Raw genomic sequence first — 16,324 nt, forward strand, 5'->3', positions numbered from 1 at the left:
AGGCAAAACATAATGATGCACATAAGATAAAAATAAATTTTTAAAAATTGTGATAAAGATGCTGTGGGAGCTGCTAAGTTATCTTTAAGGATCTGGCCATGGGGAGTTTGACCCTGTTCCAGTGAGTTGGACTTGGGGTAATTTTTTTCTTCATTTTTTTTTTGGTGGGGGGAGGATGCAAGGATGGGAGGGTGGACCTGGAAGGAATGAAAGAGGAAAAAGGTACATTGTATAAAATTCCTAAATAATCCATAAAAATATTATATTGGAAAGACAAACTGAAGAAAAGCTTCTGTAAGGCAAAGGACACCATCAATTAGACAAGCAGACAGCAGCCTAGAGAATGAGAAAGATTTTTACTAACTCCAAATCCAATAGAGGCTTAATATTCAAGACACCTAAAGAATTAAAGAAACTAGATATCAAAAAACCAAATAATCCAATTTTAAAATGGGGAATAGATCTAAATAGAGAATTCTCAATAGAGGAATCTCAAAAGGTTGAGAAACACTTCAAGAAAAGTTCAACATCCTTAGCCATCAGAGAAATGCAAATCAAAACCACTTTGAGATTCCATCTTACACCTGTTAGAATAGCTCAGATCAAAAACAAGGAACACTCATGCTGGCAAGGATGTGAAGCAACAGGAACACTCCTCTATTGCTAGTGGGAGTACAAATGTGTACAGCCACTATAGCAGATCCTCAGAAAACTGGACATTTATTTACCTCAGGACCCAGCTATACCAGTCTTGGGCACATACCCAAAGACAGCCCATCAAACTACAAAGACATTTGCTCAACTATGTTTACTGTGGCTTTATTGATAATAACCAGAACTGGAAACAACTAGATACCCCTCAACTAACAGTTAAAAAAAAATGTGGTGCATTTATACAATGGAGTACTACTCAGCCAATAAAAAACAAACAAACAGGGGCTGGAGAGATGGCTCAGAGGTTAAGAGCACTGGCTGTTCTTCTAAATGTCCTGAGTTCAATTCCCAGCAACCACATGGTGGCTCATAATAAAGAAGTAAATCTTTAAAAAAAAAAAAACAAAGTGACATCGTGAAATTTGCAAGCGAATGGATTCAACAGGACAAAAATAATTTCAAGTGAAGTAACCCACACAGAGAAAGAAAAATATGGTACGTATTCACTTATAAGTGGATATTAGCTGTAAGGTAATAAAAAAAATAAATAAAGCATGCTCCAATCCACAGACCCAGAAAGGCTAAGTAACAAGGAAGGTTTAAGGATGCAAGGTTCTTCCTGGGAAAAGGAAACAGAACAGACTTCACAGGTAGACAAGGGGTGCGTGGGGTTAGGAATAGAGGTATGTGAGGGGTGGATATGGGAGAAACAATGGAATTGGGGGCATTTTAGGGGCCTAGAATTGACGGTATTCCTTGGTTATTAGTAGCCAAACTTAGGAAGATCTATAATGAAAAAGAACTGAGGAAGGAAAATACGAAATGTATAGTTTGAGGACAAAAGGGACACCAGAAAATGTAATAAGTAGAGTCCAGTCCAGTGCTCAAGGAGACAAAAGGTTTAAAGAAACCCAAATGCTAAATGGAATAAAGGGGAAGACCCCACCCACGTAAGCTTCCAGCCTGTGAAAAGGAATTAAGGAAAAATTTAAAGCCTGTCGATGGTAGCCTACGCCTCTAATCCCAGAACTCGGAAGGTAGTGGCAGGTAGATCTCTGACTTTAAGGCCAGCCTGGTTTACAGATCAAGTTCCAGGACAGCCAAGCTTGGACAGTGAAGGAAACCACTGAAAACAGAAAGATCGTGACAATGTAATTGAACAAGGAGGCCATGTTCCGGCCCCAGCAAGCCTCAGAAATTTGACAGCTTTAGCCGCACGGTTCTGGCTTTAGAGCCAAGGACACAAGAAAGGGCTTATGGAATCTCTCTCTGTGACTAAGAAAAGCCTCTGAGGCCAGGTATGTGTCAGGGGTGTCCCTTCATGGAGGCCGAGAGAGGCCATTGTGTGAAGCTGTGAAAGTGAAGCCTGGATTGCCTTAGAGACCCCAGAGTTTTGGAGATGCCAGAGCCTGGGGCACCTGCTGAGAGTTGCTGCTAACAGGTTGTGGAAACAGCCTGAGAGAGAAGTGTGTTAAGGTCAACAAAGCTGAATGGAGTTGGAGAGCTGAAGAGCGCTTGGAGTTACAGCCTTTGGAGTTTGCCCAGCTGGTTTTGGTCATGCTTTGGTCCAGTATTTCCTCACTCTGCTCTCCTCCCCACTCCCTTTTGGAACAGTAACATATGTCCTGTGCCATTATATGTAAGAAGTGTGTAATCTGCATTTTGGTTTTGATTTCATGGAAGTTAGTGTTAAGAGATTGCGTGAATTTCACTTTGACTTTTAAACAGGGTCGAGACTGTTGTAGACTATGAAGACTTTTGAAGTTGTAATGAATGCATTTCTGCATTATGATACAGATACAAGCCTATGGGGGCCAGGGAGTGAAATGTAGTAGTTCGAATAAGAACAGCCTCTGAGTTTAAAAGAGTTGCTTTGATAGGAGTTACCATGGTCGTTGTGTCTTTTCACAACAAGAGAACACTGACTAAGACAACCGCAGTAATATTATTATGCACCAAAAGAAAAAGAAAATTCAAAAGACCAGGATTGCTGAACATTAGAGAATGTAGAACAACCATAACTCTTACTCATTGCTACTATAGTGTAAAGTCTATAATCATTTTGGGAAATATGCTTAGTTGTATCTTATAATCTTAAGCATACAAATATTTATGATTCAGAAATTCCTCTCTATCATATGTCAATATGTACCCTAAAATTCTCATAGTAGCTTTACTCATCAGAGACACAATACAGAGAAGACCCATACTCATGGATGGGAGGATGGAAAACAACTGTAATGTAGTGATTTGGCAGAACACAAGCCAACAATACAAAGAAACTATTGATATGCATGATAACATAATCTCAAAAAACACTCTGCTAAATGATAGACATCTTAGCTACAAAAGTTCCTACTGTGTGCTTCCATTTGCTCTAGGGAAAGCCATCCACAGTAGAAAACAAAGCAAACACTGATTGCCAGAGATGAGGAGTGAGAGCTTGGAAGAGGAGCATAAAGAAACTTTCTAGGGTGATAATGATTCATGCATTGCGGAAAGTTTGGGTGACAGATGTAGACAGTTACAAAAGCCCAGTGAATGGTACTATTCCCACAGATCACTGTAAGTACACATTGCTCAGTCTGTAAAGGCACTTGGCACCAAGCCTGATTTTCCGTGAGGGAAAAGTGGATTTAGCCAAAGGTAAAGCTAGCTCATGTTCATTTGACCCTGGAACCAGCCCACGTGTTAGAAGGAGAAAGCCAACACCGGAAGTTATCCTCTGATCCATGCAGAAGGTGGTAAAGCAAGTATGCTTTACACACATGCATGCACATACACACAATAAATAAATGTATATGTTTCCAAACGTAAGTGGCCAGAGCATAGCCAGGTGGCTCACCAGGCAGAGGCTCTTACATGTGGGCACCCCCTGATTTGATCACTGATCCCACAAGGTGGCAGGAGAGAACCTACTCCTGAGGGTTCTCGGCCTGTCTCTGTCTCTATAAAAATAATAAATACAAGAGTAGCGAGGGGAAGGTGGGTGTAGCCAAAGAGTAAAGCCAGCTCACGTTCATCATAGCACTGGCTCTCTACGGTATTCCTGGCTCCTTGTGAAAGACAAAGGTGCTAAGAACGCAGACTTGACCTCCATCCTTCAGGAGGACGGTCGGAAGAAAATGAGTTTACAAGTGGAGAAAACTACAAAAGGGAACGCAGGGACAGGGATGCTGAATAAAGAGAACAGAAGAACAATGAACAGAACAAAATACGCATTTTCATTGTGGCCACTCAGAAGAAAGCAAGATGGCCATTACCATCAGCTGGGTTTTTGTTGCTGTTGTTGTTGTTGTTGTTTTGTGGTTTTCTCTGTGTTGCCCCAACTGTGTTGCTCTCTCTCTGTAAACCAGGCTGGTTTCAGAGTTCCCTCTACCTCCCAAGTACTGGGATTAAAGGCCTGCCCCACCATGTCTGACTTCAGCATCAGCATCTTGAACTCTCATGCCGGCATGCATTGTGGCTTGAGTTTTTTGTCTTAGTGACAATACAAGCTGGAGAGGATGTGGAGAAAGGGGAACCCTCCTCCATTGCTGGTGGGAATGTAAACTTGTACAACCACTTTGGAAATCAATCTGGCGTTTTCTCAGACAATTAGGAATAGATCCAGCTATAGCACTCCTAGGCATATATCCAAAATATGCTCAAATATATAAGGACATTTTTTCAACCATGTTCGAAGCAGCTTTAGTCATAATAGCCAGAATCTGGAAACTACCTACATGACCCTCAACTGAGAAATGGATACAGAAATTGTGGTACATTTACACAATTGAATACAACTCAGCAATTAAAAACAAGGAAATCATGAAATTTGCAGGCAAATGGTGGGAACTAGAGAAGATCATCCTAAGTGAGCTATCCCAGAAACAGAAAGACACACACAGTATATACTAACTTATATACTTATACTTATATAAGTAGATATTAGACAAATATAGGATAAACACACTAAAATCTGTACACCTAAAGAAGCTAAGCAAGAAGGAGGACCCTGGGTAAGATGCTCAATCCTCACTCAGAAAGGCAAACAGGATAGATATCAGAAGAGGGAAATGGCAGGGAACAGGACAGGAGCCTACCACAGGAGGCTTCTGAAAGACTCTACCCTGCAGGGTATCAAAGCAGAGGCTGAGAATCATAGCCAAACTTTGGGCAGAGTGCAGGGAATCTTGTGAAAAAAGGGAGAGATGAAGGACCTGGAGGGGACAGGAGCTCCACAAGGAGAGCAATAGAACCAAAGAATCTGGGCAAAGGGGTCTTTTCTGAGGATGATACTTCAATCAAGGACCATGCATGGAGATAACCTAGAACCCCTGCTCAGATGTGGCCTATGGCAGCTCAGTCTCCAAGTGGGTTCCCTGGTGATGGCAGCAAGGGCTGTCTCTGACATGAACTCAGTGGCTGGCTCTTTGGTCACCTCCCCTGAGAGGGGAGCAGCCTTGCCAGGTCATGGAGGACAAAGCAGCCAGTCCTGATGAGACCTGAAAGGCTAGAGTCAGAGGGAAGGGGAGGAGGACCTCCCCTATCAGTGAACTTGGGGAGGGGTTTGTGAGGAGATAAGGGAAGGAGGGTGGGATTGGGAGAGGATGAGGGAGGGGGCTACAAAGTGAATAAACTGTAATTAATAAAAAATTAATTTAAAAAACTCTCATGTTATATGCTTTTTACATTAAAAAAAAAAAGAAAAAAATCTGACTAAGTGTGCTGGTGAGATTTTATGTCTTATTTGCCTCACTGTGTTCCCCTGGCTGGTCTGGAATTTGCTCTGTAGAACGGGCTGTCCTCAAGCTCATAGATCCACCTGCCACTGCTTCAAGAGCACTGGGAATAAAGCTGTGGGCCACCACACCAAGAGAATGTTGCTAATCAGCGCAGATGCAATGCTCAGAAAAGCTTACTGGTTCTGGCTTCACTATCTGAGAAAACAGTAAACAAGGTAAATATGACTGAGGCCACATTTCAAAAACAAAGGGAACCAGGCAGGAGAAATTCAACCGACAGCACGGAGGTCAGCAGGCAAAGTGTTATATCTCACAAGAAAGCAGATGCCTCAGGAACAAGATTAGGAGGCTTCAAAACTATTCATAAGCAAGTATTTTTCTCAGACATTTTCTCAACAGACTTTCTTTGAGCCCTAACCCGTGACCTAGGCTATGTCCCTTAGGATATCAAACAGTAGCCTGATTTCACTAGATAGTCCCAGACCTAAAAGCTAACTTCTACTCACCTGCTAAAGGACAGCTTAAACTATTCTTATTAGTTACAGAGGCAGGCAAGTGTTATGTCTTTCACGGCTCCTGAAAGGGCGGGGGATGTGTGTGAGAGGGAAACCCATATGGACAGCACTGTCAGGGGTTATTTTTAGGCATCAAGCACAGTATTGGTCTCATTCCTATTCTGCAGGTTCTTAAATGCTACAGAAAAAGAAAATGACTGGTCCTATCAAACTGTGGTTGTCTGTGCTCTATCAGCGCATAGAATCTTAGCTCCAAGGCCCTCAGCAATCCTACCCATCCCTTCTCTTTTGCAAGGTGGAAATTCAATACCTGGGAACTGCACTCAACTGAAGTCTTGACTCCTTCAGGTGAAATCTTTTAAAGGGCTAGAATTTCCGCCCTTTAATACACTAAAATTAAAGAGAGAGAGAGAGAGAGAGAGAGAGAGAGAGAGAAAGAAAGAAAGAAAGAAAGAAAGAAAGAAAGAAAGAAAGAAAGAAAGACAAGGTCTCATTGTGTGGCTCTGCTGATTCTGGAACTCTGTGGACCAGGCTGGCCTTGAACTCAGAAGAAGATCTGCCTGCCTCTATCTCCTAGTGCTGGGATTAAAAGTGTGAGCCACCACTCCTGGTTCTGAACGTAAATGTCTTTATTTCTAAATTAATTTTGTTTATATTATTTAAATTTTTCAATAGGCCTTTACCAAGGAAGGTTCTGCAAAATAATCTTTACAAGTATCTTAGACATTCTGAAAAGTGATTTTTACTTGTCACTGAAAACAGACTTGAATGAATGTACTTTTGCCCTTCCGGGAGGTGGGGAGGGTCCGTGGGGAGCAGCAGAGTGAGGTAAGAACCATTAGGGAGTCCTCTGCTGCACTTATTTATGGAATCCATTGCGCACAGTAGACTCATTCCTGTCACACCCAGCTAAAATGGTGTGGAGCTGCCTCAGTAAAAACGTACCCGAATCAGGGAGCTCCTGGCTTCATGAACCAGCTCCAAAGATACAGTGTGATCAAACTTCAATTTTACGTAGCAACTTTCCACAAAATGTTGGCTGTGATTTTTAAGGTTAGGTTCACCTAGCAATGGCTGCCAGCCGTCAATCAAAGCTGGCTAGCTCTTCAGTGGCGTCCAAGTGCTAAGAAGCTTTCTTTCAGAACACCCCATCTAAGATGAGAAAGAAAAAAGAGATGGAAGAAATTTTCTGGAAAACAATACGGTGTTATGGTTTAAATCCAAAAATCTCCCACAGGCTCATTCATAGTATGGATACTATTTGGGGGACCTTTGGGAGTTAGGGTGTAACTGGAGGAAGTTGATCTCAGAGGAGAGGGTCCCGGGATGCCTATCATCCCTAGCCACTTCCGGTGAACAGTCTCTGCCGCACACTTCCACTTCTGTGAGCTGAGATGCTCAAGTTTACCTTGCCTGCAGTGAAAAACTAAAACCCTCTGCAACCACGAACAAAAGAAATCCTCCAGGGATGGAGAGATAAAAGGCTTAGAGGTTAAGAGCAGTTGCTGCTCCTTCAGAGATCCAAGTTCAGTTTCCAACACTCACGTCAGACCAGTCAGATAACTCTAGCTCCAGGGGACCTGACACCTATTCTGACCTCCTCTGGCACACACACACACACACACACACACACACTCACATATACAAACACATTCACACACAGACACACATAAAGAAAGCATTAGGTAGGCAGGTGGGTAGATTGATAATAGACAGACAGACAGATAGATAGATGATACATAGAGACATCCCTTGGATTGTTTCTGCCAGATACTCAGTGAGGCAAAATAAACAACACAAAGGGGGCAATCCTGCCAGGGTTCACAGATGTGTGCTAGTATGAACAGTTATAGAACTCAGCGTGTGTGTATGTTCATGCGGTATTTTTAGTAAGAGAGATGGTGGATTTAATCCTTCTCAAAAGCAGAAAGTAAACGTGCAAGCGGATAAGTGATCACGTGTCCCTCTGGCCGCTGCGCGCATTGTTCTTTCTCCCTGGAATGCACATCCTTTCCTTCACATCTCTCACATCTACTTCCTTCCCTCACCTCTCAGGTCACTGACACCAAAGACAGGCTTGAGTCCCTGCCTGGGACAAATCCTTCCCAAGAGCGTGTACCTGGTGAACTCTGTGCCTCTGTTTTGCAACATTTATCACTGTGGTGATAATTATGTAAATAATCGTATTTACATATAATATAAATAATGTGTAAATTAAAACTGTGTGAAAAATTATTCACTCATTGGAATAAATAGAAGAAGACACTGAGGAAACAACTCATGGAGGCCTGAGGTGCCTAGAGATGTTTCTCACAGTTTCTGTTTAAATGCACTGTTCATAAAAAGCTCAATAGTAGGAGAAACGTTCAGGTGGAGATATGACATGTGCCTTCATCTGTTTGAAGAAATGTCATTTTGAATCAGTGACCATATTCTTTGTAGCTTTAAAGAGCAGGGCAAAAGGGGGTGGGGAGACAGAAAGCAGATTTCACTGCAGTGTGAAGTGAACTGTGTACCAGTGAGACCTGTTGAAGAAGAAGTGTCCTAGTCAGAGGTGAGCAAAGAAAGGCTGGAGAACACTGGGTATAGAGGAAATTCAGTTCCGGCCGGGGCACTTTTGACTACCTACTGTGCTTTTCTACATCCGGGAAAGGTGCTTGCAAGCAAACCGGAATTGGTTTGAACTGACCTCAGGCAAAGAGTGCTGCAGCCAATGACAGATCTTACGTTGCCCAGCTAGCTCTGGGCTGCTTAAAGGCTACATCTGCAACCATGGGTGGCCATGCTCTGCCTGTTCACCAGGCTTCCGAAGCCAGCATTCCAACAGTGATCAGAGCTGTGCAGCTGCCGCTGTGACTAAACAGGGGACACGCAAGTAGATGATGGGAGTCTCGGAATTGTCCCCCACCCCCAAGCATGCTCTCACCCAACCCTGCCTCAGCCCACATACACGTAAACATAGTTCTACTCCCAAAGTCACCACTGTGTGCTGCATTCCTTTCTTGGATGCTTAAGGCCTCTCCTTGTGCTGAGCATAACGTTATGACTGTGTTCTCTCTCCTCATGGAAAACGCAGCTTGGAAAGGCATCTGAGAAAAAGGACTAAGTAATCATCTTAATAATATGGAAGCCGGGCACTAGCCATCCTGTTTGGAAATTGAGACCTACTGACACTCGTTTTCTGTGCAGCAAGATATTCTGACTCTCCGGGTACCAGCTTGAAAATTTTGAAATATAGCCCATTTACAAACAATCAAACACAGCAAAACTATCACGACATTCAAACTGTAGAGACTTAGTCACTTACCTTTTAGAACCACAGTGCCCTCACTACGCACGGTAAGCTATTTGGCAAGCCAATCATCAAACCTGTATTGAGCACCTGTTCTGTGTCAGGTGTGTTGACAATCGATAGGTACACGGAGTGAACAAAATGGATGGGATCTCTGGCATTTTAGGACTTCCGGTGTAGGCCGAAACACCAAGTACCCAAGTAATACAACTTGTAACGGGCAACATGAAGGAAAGGGTCAGAGATGGAATTCTAAAGTTACGGTAGGCTCTCCATGGGAAGAGCCGTCTAGCTAAGAAATAAGAAATAAAGGCTAAGCAACCATCAACCTCATGAAGGTCTTGGGAAAGAAGATGGCTGAATGAAGAATGCTAAAGCGTGAAGGATCTGGTGGCAGGAAGTACCAAGGGAGCTGTGAGCCTTGGCTTGGCCACAGTGGTCCACGGGTGTAGTGCTTCTCAACCTACTAAGCCCCGTAATAAGGCCAAGAAGCTGCTGGAAAGTTCCAGGCAAAAAGATTCCAAGAAGATGTTCAAGTGGCTCTGACTCCAGCAGAAGAAAGTTTGATCATGGAAATGTGAGCAGTGACTCTGTGTTGCAAAGGCCGCTAAGATAAAACTAGTTCTCAGCCTCCCTAACGCTGCGACCCTTTAACACAGTTCTGTCCCCAAACCATACATTTTTTTCATCGCTACTTCAGAACTGTGACTTTGCTATTGTCGGTCCAAATCTGTTAATTGGGATGTGATCTTTGCCAGCTGATAATGGCCTTCCATGTGCCTCACGGAGAGGGGCATGAACTAGGACCCTGAGAGTATAAATATGAGAGCCGAGAAAGAGATGTGAGAATTTCTGTGTGGTGTTCAGTGTTGGCGTGTGGCATGTAGCAGTTTGGAGAGACCAGAGACCAGAGACGGTGTGGCTGTTTAGAGCAGACAGATGGAGAGAGATGCTTCGGGGCACAGGGGCGTGGAGGAGACCGCTAACTGCATCTGTGGTTGATGGAGATTGGGGTAGAGCCCTAAAAGAACCCCTTGACCCTAACTAGCTGGGAGAAGTAAAGGAGTCTGGGCCCCCTCTACCCACTAACCTTTGCTCTTTCTTACTTAAGGTGGGGGGAGGGTGTGAAAGAGAGGTAGAGGCCTAAACACCCCAAATGAAGTAGAGTTTAAAAAAAGAAAAAACTGTTGCAGGTGGCTTTCCAGTACGTTCCCTACTCTTACAGTAGAGAATAGTTCGGCCAAGAGTAGGCAAGGCCTTCCCGCATCAGTCAACCAGCTGATTCTAGACAATTGTCAATTAAAACTATCACAGGTACCAAACATCTGTAGACTTCTCTTGTCACCGTTTCCTAAACAGTACAGTGAAATAGTGAAACGACAATTAACAATTGCACAGCATTCGGTTGTTTTAGGCAGTAGAAGTAATCCAGAGAGGATTTAAAGGATGCGAAGTCATTGTGTTACAATTTTGTTCTTAGGCTGTTTACAGTTTTATTTTTAAAACTCGAGCATTGCGGATTTAGGTAGCCTGTGCTCCTGGAGCCACTTTCCTACAAATACCAAGGGATAATCGTTGGTGTCACTGGGCAATGCAAGACTCTGAAAACAATGTGTTCTTCTCTTATTTCCCTGAAAAAGGGACCCTTGGCACAGGTATTCGTTTCAGTGAAGGAGGCTGTAAATTAGCATAGTCTAAGGAGGATACAAAGATGAAAGTAATACTTAACCTCTGGCATTCAAAATAGAATGGTGCAGGAAATGAGATTATTTTTCAAATGCTTTATTTTTTCTCTTCAGCAGTTGAATCCACGGGGCTCGATGGCATCTGCTTGCATAGTTCATGTAGTGTTGATATAAGCGTTTGCGGTTTATGGAAGTAGGGTGTTACCCGAGGACAAGTAAGGATTGCTTGTCCCATTCTGCTGCCAGGGAAGAAAGGAAGTGTGAAGAAGAGAGGGGAGGCAGGAGAGAGGACAAGGATAGGAGACTCAAACGATAGTCCAGCTCGCTGTCAGTAAGCAGTATTGCATCCACATCGTCAGGATTTCACTTGTCCTCATATCACAAAAAGAACTTGTGAAAACAGTTGCTGATTTCCACCCCCATAACTCGATTTCTCCAAAGCTCACAGGTGATGAATACTGCCTACGCTTTAGCTAGGCACAGTGGCACAGGCCTGTAATCCCAGCACTCAGGGAGGCAGAGGCAGGCAGATCTCTGCAAGTTCAAGGCCTGTTCTACAAATCAAGTCCAGGAAGCCAAGGTTACACGGGGAAACCCTGTCCTGAAAAAAACAAACACACAAACACACACACACACACACATTGCCTACACACACAAAGGGCAAAAGAACCCCTTGCCCTTGATTTTTTTCTGCACTGACGTTAAGAATTTTCTACATCTGAGAGGCTGGTGATGGCACTCACCTTTAACTCCAGTTCTCAGGAGGGAGAGGCAGGCAAATCTCGAGGCCAGCCTGGTCTACAGAGCAAGTTCTAGGACAGTCAAGACTACACAGAGAAACCCTGTCTTAAACAAACAAACAAACAAACAAAACAAAAAAACAAAAAGAAAATAATAATTAAGAATTTACTACATCTGACCTGGTGAGCAGCCAAATTTCTCCAGCTCACACCACATCAGTGGGGACAAGACCATATCTTCCTCCCAGTCCTTAAAGAAAGAAGCAAGTGTCTGGGGCTGTCTCAGACACTGATCATGTTTTTTTTTCCTAGAACGATCTCGCATTGCCCATAGATTGCTGAAATCTAATGATTCTCAACCAGATTGGACACCAGACCTGGTTAGGCTTCTTACTCCTCTTTTAAATAACCACGCTGGCCTTCCCACAGCCTCTGCTCTCCCCCCCACCCCCGTCCTCCCAGACTGGTATGTGATGTGGTGGAGATTTTGTCTTTAGGTTGTGGTGATGAAGCCAACACTTTGAGAATGGTAGAAATCACTAGCTAGTGAGTACCTTCGTTACAGATTTTGTCAGTCTACAGAGCTGGAGCTTTTGCTTGTTGAGCCATTGAGTGTTGGCCCAGAAAGTCTTGCCTGTATCCAACCAGTATAAATGGAATGAGGCAGAAGTAACCTACTTTCCCTGTATATATATATATATATATATTTTTTTTTTTTTTTCACATTTACTGTCAGCAACCCACAAAGGGCTTTGGCTAGATGGCAGCTTCACCATTAAGAGTCATTAGATTTAAGGGAGGTGGTGGCGCGTTCCTTTAATCCCAGCACTCAGGAGGCAGAGGCAGGCAGATATCTGTGAGTTCAATGCCAGCCTGGTCTATAGAGTGAGTTCCAGGACAGCCAGGGCTACACAGAGAAACCCTGTCTCAGAAAAACTGAAAAAAAAAAAAAAAGCCTTGAAGTAGTCTCAACTTTATCGTATAGATGATAAAGAAAACAATTTACAGAAGGACTGAACAAATGGCCAACACATGTGCGTGTGTCCATGACAGAGAACGCACTTGTATGTTCAAGTGAGCATGCTTACACATGTTACAGATGTGCCTCTCTGTGGAAGCCAGGAGTCAGCTCAGGCGTCATTCTTCAGCAGTCACTCACTGTCTTGGAGCAGAGTCTGTCGGTGAGTCCTGGGACTTGCCAGCTAGGCTGAACAGGCAGGCCAGCACGCTCCAGGGGCCTCTCCCCATCTCCCCGGTGCCTGGACGATAAACACAAGCCAACAAAACCAGCTTTTACGCTGGTTCTAGGGAGCAGACTCCTGTCTCCATCCCTTCACCAAGGAAGCTATCTCCCAGCCCCTAAAACTGTATTTTTAAATGGGTTAAAGAATTTCAAATTTAAGAGAAAAAGATCTATCATTTTTTTATCACACACACACACACACCCCACTTGACTGTTCAATGCCAATAACTCAGGGAAACAGGATGCTCGTACATAGTACTGTGTATAAAAATAAATCAGAATTATCTTTCTAGAAGGTAATTAAATTTCCTTTTGACCAAACATTCCACCTCTGGGCCTTTATTTGCAAGGAAGTAAATCATGGGCGTTAAGACATAGAAGAAAAGAGAACAAATGAGAACAAAGCATAATGACACACATGTGAAAATGACATGATGAAAGTCTTCATGACTTTGTATGGTAACCTAAAAATTAAAATTAAAAGTATAACCACTGGGTTATCCTTAATGTTTAACAATAGGGAGTTGGTTAAATAAATCATGAATCATCCTTTGAACACCTAACTGAATATATAACAACACAGAAATGCTCATTAAATTTTGTTACATGAAAAAAAAAGTTATAAAACAGTGTGTGAAACAATCAAGGCTCCTAAGAACTAGGCCAGAGTGATGGCGCTTGGGCTTTTGGGCCACCACTCACAACTGTGTAGCCTTCATTGAGTAACCTAGTCTTCCCGTAGATCAGTTTCATCATCCATAAAATGGGTCTAGTACGAGTCTCTCTTTCATAGGGTTGTAAAAACGACAAGTTAATATCCACGAAGCATTCAGACAAGCGTGCGCCGCAAAGAAAGCGCTATTCTAAGAGCTAGCTGCTGTTGACAGCGTAGGTTTTGTTGCCAATAAATTAACTTGACTTTTCAGCTAATTGAAGAAGCAAAGGTGGGAAGGAGAATCATCCAGGCAAGAGCCACACCCAAGCATTCCACAGGGCTGCTCCCATGAAGTCACCGCCCCAGCTGCCAAGGACTGACCCCAAGGCTCACGCTGCCAAGTCCTCAGATGTGGGACATTGCATACTGCCTCAGAACAGCTGTCTCTCGCTCCACTGGAAACCGGATGCAGCTGCTATGGCTGCTGCTCCGGCCACAGTGCACTGCGTCATCCCTGCCGCTCTGAGTCAACATCTCCGGAAGCAAAGTCCAGAGAGGACGCATCCGCTCTGCTGCGCCAAGTCCTCGCTCCCCCTCGTAAGAGCAGCCATTTCAAAACACCATCACACAGTGAACAAGATATGGAAGTCCAGCAGACTCAGACAGCAAATTTACATACACGCTGGGCAACAACAACAACAAAAGACAGAAACAGGGAGCTGAGACCAGGCTTATTTGGGTGAGCACTGTTCATCCGGAGCAGGCCCAGTGGGCCAGTGCCACCAGCTGACTCACGGTGTGCAGAAACACAGGGTCTCGGAAAAAGGAAGGGAAGGAGGGCTTCAGTAGAGGGATAAGCAACAGACAGTGGGAAGACACATTATGTAAGCGTTGAAGCCTTGACATGTTTCCAGATTTAGAAGAGGGCAAGATCATTAGCAGAAATAGATTGCTGGAACGGGACCCAGCTTTGAGGGAGGGGGAGAGAAATCTGTTTTTAAACTCGAAAGGTGCCCTCAGTTCAGGAAACAGAGCTTAGACCAACAATAAATGTCAATGCTGGACTTATAAGTCGGAGAGAAATCCAAGGCCAGGAGATAATGGGAGGCTTAAAAAATCGACGGGATCCTTTGCAGAGAACATATGAACCAACACGAGAAACATATGAACCAACACGAGAAACCGAAGCAGGATGTCTGGTGATGCCTGTGTGGAGGTAGTGGAGAAAGAGAAGCCAGCAGCAGAGCAAACACTTGAGGAAGGAGAACTGAAAAGGAGGACATCCATTTTATGTTAAAATAACAGTCCTCGTCATCAGACAATTCAAAAGTTTCTGACCTTTTTCAGGAAAGTTTTGATGAAAACTTTGCTGTTTGGGCAGTGTTGCAAATCAAACAGGGCACAGCTTATCTTTGTTTTAGTCATTCAGTCGACAAAGATTTAATTAGTTAGGACTTCCTATGAGACAAGCACTTTCTTGGGTATTGAGGATGGAAAAGTCAAAAGCTCTTGCCCTGGTGGGAATTACGTGTTGCCTTCTCGGGGCGGGGCGGGGCTGGGGGAGGCAGATGATAAGTAAGTTCGCTGTATGTTGGATGGTGTAGAGGAACATTAAAGAAGACGGAAGGATGGGTAAGTTTTGAAAGTCGGAGCAGGAAGGCTTCACTGAGATGATCAGATCCAAAGAGAGGAAGCCGCTCCTGCAGACAGAAGAGGAGAGAACACCCCATGAGACGCGACTTGGGGGCCTGCTGTGCTCAAGGAGGCCAGTGTGGCTACTAAGGGCGTGGGGTCGGGAGAAAGAGAGCTGAGACAGAAAGGCCGCCTGAGGGTTTTCAGTATTTAAGTGGCATTTTCCAACTTGGATTTTAATATTGTGAGTGCTGTTGTTAAGAGCATTCCAAGATTCCGTGTGGCGCGGTGTAAGCCTTTAATCCAAACACTCAGGTGGCAGAGGTGGGCAGATTTCTGAGTTTGAGGCCAGCCTGGCATACACAGCCAGGACTACACGGTGAGACCCAGCTTCAAAGAAAAAAAAGAGGGGCCTCGGGGGTGAAGAATACACTAAGGAGGCAAACCTGACAGGAGGCTATTGCAGCTGCCTGGTAAAGGGTAAAGACGATTCTTGTTTCTTTTAGTATATCCCACTACAGTGGAGCGGAGGGAGGGATGAAAGATTGTCTGTGTAGGAGAAAAACAAGTACAAAACTTGTACCTCTGGTTTTATAGTCCTATGTATTTTTACATGTCTTTAGACATACAGAATTAAAGGAATAAGCAACTTGAACCTTTAATACATTTGCATACTTAAACCTTCTAAATTATTACAGCTTCGTGAAAATGTTTAAAAATAAAACTCCAAAAGCCAGTTATCACCACTTTGTTAATAAGTTTATATATATTATATTTCTATAATAATAATAATAATAGAACATGGTAATTTAAAGACATGAGCAATATTTTTTAAATGCAGAGACATAAATAATGACTGGTCCTGAAAGGTATAATTTTAAACTTTCCCCTCTGTCTGTGCCATGGTTAAAACAAAAATAAAAGTGATCTAGAGAGTCAAATCAGGACGTACAATTTGCTTTTCTTTCGGATCTGAGACCAAAGGCTCCCATTATTTGCTAAAGATTAAAAGGATAAGCTGATAGTTTTTCATCTTAAAACACACAGACAGAGTAAAATGTTGATTCAGAACAGAGCTGTCAGCAACCGGGTGCTTCACTGTTTACAAAGCACTTTCTCTAACTGTCTCACTGATCTGCCTCACTCCAGATCCTTTCAGTCCTGACTCTCCACACACAGAT

At 43.5% G+C, this 16,324-nt stretch overlaps 1 long non-coding RNA gene across 12 annotated transcripts in view; it reads right to left on the bottom strand.

Annotated features, from left to right (window-relative positions):
- Positions 1 to 14,312, bottom strand: part of LOC132649718 (uncharacterized) — a 26,964-nt gene extending 12,652 nt beyond the window's left edge. For 3 of the 12 annotated variants that reach the window (XR_009588223.1, XR_009588214.1, XR_009588218.1), the window contains exons 1-4: positions 13,893 to 14,312; positions 11,794 to 12,872; positions 10,918 to 11,109; positions 6,842 to 7,048 (exon numbers count right to left, since the gene is read on the bottom strand). This is a non-coding gene — a long non-coding RNA (uncharacterized LOC132649718). Of the gene's footprint in view, positions 1 to 6,841; positions 7,049 to 10,917; positions 11,113 to 11,616; positions 11,716 to 11,793; positions 12,873 to 13,892 lie in introns of all 12 variants that reach the window. The other 9 variants (XR_009588221.1, XR_009588213.1, XR_009588219.1 and 6 more) reach the window with 8 other exon arrangements.
- Positions 14,313 to 16,324: the final 2,012 nt, after the last annotated feature.

The sequence above is a fragment of the Meriones unguiculatus genome, chromosome 21 (genome assembly GCF_030254825.1).
Source record: "Meriones unguiculatus strain TT.TT164.6M chromosome 21, Bangor_MerUng_6.1, whole genome shotgun sequence".
NCBI lineage: Eukaryota > Metazoa > Chordata > Mammalia > Rodentia > Muridae > Meriones > Meriones unguiculatus.